Source organism: Fukomys damarensis, unplaced genomic scaffold (assembly GCF_012274545.1).
Source record: "Fukomys damarensis isolate Sample0158 unplaced genomic scaffold, DMR_v1.0_HiC HiC_scaffold_29, whole genome shotgun sequence".
Lineage (NCBI taxonomy): Eukaryota > Metazoa > Chordata > Mammalia > Rodentia > Bathyergidae > Fukomys > Fukomys damarensis.
The window spans coordinates 18,140,819-18,143,904 of NW_022900941.1; the positions used below are offsets into that span (position 1 = coordinate 18,140,819).

General features: G+C 36.8%; 1 protein-coding gene across 1 annotated transcript in view; it reads left to right on the plus strand.

The window, feature by feature from the left end:
* Positions 1–3,086, plus strand: part of Ubxn4 (UBX domain protein 4) — a 55,873-nt gene that overhangs the window by 12,342 nt on the left and 40,445 nt on the right. The window lies entirely within an intron of this gene.

Here is a 3,086-nt window from a genome sequence, read left to right on the forward strand (position 1 = left end):
TATGATTTATATTCTTCAGTTGTGATTTGTGGTGATACTCTTAGACCGTAAGAGTGTTGATGTTATGTTTGTAGGTATCTAAGACGTACCAAGAACTTTGTTTTGCTGAAAAATTTTCAAGTTTTTATAGATTACCAAGCAGCCATGTGACATGTGCCAGGAATGCAAAAAGAACTATGGTCTCCAGTTTTTAAGAACTTGGAGATAACTAAAAACATTGAATTATCTTGAATCCACTGAATGTGAGTGTTCTGTTCGCTCCTTTATTATTGCATTTTAAAATTAAATTTTATTTTATCCCATTCCCTGCCTCAAGGCCCTTCCCCTTCCTATGTAGTACAGAAGCTTTGTTTCCATTTTTTCCTTCTATTTTCACTTTTTATTCTTGTCCCTTCCTTTCTCCCTCCCTCCTCCTTGTTCTTCACATTTGATCTATTATTTCCTCTTTTGAATTCTTTTTTTTCTTTTTAAGGGATTAGTATTTTTTGTTTTGTTTTGTTTTTGAGACAGGGTCTCGCAGTGTTGTTCAGGCTGGTTTTGAAGTCCCTATATACCTCAGGCTGGCTTTGAACTTGTAGAAATCTTCCTACCTCAGCTTCCTGAGTGCTAGGATTACAGGCATGTACTACCGTGCCCAGTTCTGCACCCATTCTTATTTTTATTCCATGTAATTTTGTTTGTTTGTTTGAGCTCAGGACCTTGGGCTTGCCAGACAGTCCATGAAACCACTGAGCTAAATCCCAGCCCGTCATTCCATGTAATTTTGAAACAAATCAAATCATCACATCATTCATCCATAAATATTTCAATGTGTTTCTGGAAGATGAGGATTAAGGTGTTTTGTTTTGTTTTTCTGCTAGGCATGGTGACACATTGCTGTAATCCCCACACTCCGGAGGTTGAGGCAGGAATGTTGCCACAAGTTTAAAGCCAGCCTGGGCTACATACTGAGTTCAAGGGCAGCCTGAATTACATTGCAAGATCCTGTCTCAAAAAACAAAGCAAAACAGAAGTTTAAGGGTTTTTTGTTTTGTTTTGTTTTTGTACCAGGTATTGAACTCAGGTCCTTGCACTTGTGAGGCAGGCAGCAGAACCACTGAGTCAAATCCCTGGCCCAAGTTTTTAACATGATTATAATGACTTAAAAAGAAATTAATGGGCCAGGGATTTATCTTACCCCCTGCCTTTCAACCACAAGGTCCTGAGTTTGATCCCTGGTACCAAAACAAAACAAATTAATAATAGCTCTTTAATATCATTAACCAGCCAGTGTTCAAATTTCCAATTGTTTTAGCAAAGTCAGTTTTACTAGTTACTTGGCTTAGTAACATCAAGTACTGTACTGCCCATTGTGATCTCTGAAATCTCTTAGTCTGAGTTTCTCCTTCATCTCTTTTTCTGTTTAACTTTTTGAAGAAACCAAATCATTTGTTCTCTGCATTTACTCTTTAGTTCCTGTGGTCTGGATTTGTAGTTCTGTTAGTACCGTTTAGTTTGTTTTGTGTCCTCTATTTTCTATAAATTGGTAGATGGATTCAGGTTTGACCCCCCCCAAGATCACCTTATATCTTCCATCAGAAGGCTGTATTACTTTATTGTGTCTCTTTATGATGTTGGCAGGCATTGATGATCAGTGCCTAGAAATAGTAGTTTGTTAGCAGCTGCAAATATGTCTTTTTGATATTGATAGTATCAGAATGAATGTGTCAAAGTTACTGTTAAGATCAAAGTAATTAAGAACTTTACCTGTAAGCTTGTAAATTTTATTTAAAACTTTTTCTTATGAAGTTGGGTGTGGTGGTGCATGTCTATAATATCACCACTTTGGGAGGCTGAAGCCAGAGGATTATAAATCTGAGCCCAACCTGGGCAATTTAGTGACTGAGACCCTGTCTCAAAAAATTTAAAAAAGGACTGAGGATTTAGCTGACTGCAAAGACCCTGGGTACGTAGATAAATATATCTCCCAGTGCTAAATAAGTAAATAAATATGTAGTGAGAGAAATATAAAGCAAACCATATAGTAAAGCATGTTTTACCACAAGTTTTCAAAGTACATATTTATCAAAAAGTAAGTTTTTGTTGTTTTGCATGTATATGTTGGTTTTATGAAACTGTAGTCTAGGCTAATCTCAAATCTGTGTAGTCTAAGCTAGCTGCAAACCTGTGTAGTTTAATTAATTTATCTATTTTTTTGGTACTGGAGCTTGAACTCTGGTCCTTGCACTTGTGAGGCAGGTGGTGGAACCACTGAGCTAAATCCCTGGTCCCCTGCTGTGTAGTTTAGACTGGCCTTGAACTTTCAGTTTTACCTCATCTTTCCAAGTGCTAGGATTATAGGCATGTACTGCCACTCTGGCTCTGTTACTGTTTAGCAGGGCTGGAGCTTGAACACATGCGCGGCAAGTGCTGTACCGGTGGTCTGTAACCCTGGCTATATAGTCATATCATTTTGTACATATTATTGTCTATTACCTTCTGGAAGCACTTTGTTTTGTTTTGGTTTTTGGTTTTGTTTTTTTGTTTGTTTGTTTGTTTTGGTACTGGGGATCAAACTCGGGAACTTGCCCTGGCGAGGCAGGTGTCGGAATCACTGAGCTAAATACCCAGCCCTTTCACTTTTTTTTTTAATCCCCTTTCCTTTTTCCCTCCAACATTTTCCTTTATACTTTGCTGCATTTTTAGATGTTTCCTTGATCATTTTTCATATTAAAAAAAATTAAATTCTACATCCTAAAATTGTTAATTTGATTCTTGGAATGACTCATCTGTGTTGAAGACTGTCTCTTATTGGTGTTATAAAGTCTTTCATCCCTGATCACCCAGCTGTCTTTTCTGGAGGAGCCAAATGAAGAAAATATATTTTTCTTTCTTATAGAAATGATAACATTTGACATGCTTTTTTCTCTACTGTTTTTCTTATAATTGTATGAATACTGATATTTAATTTGTTTCAAATCCTTTGTTATAGAGTATTATCACATGTACAAGTTAAGTCATAGTCATCATATCTTTTTCTTGTCTATATAGCTCTGGGGAATTTCTCTCTCTCTCTCTCTCTCTCTCTCTCTCTCCTCACCTCTCTT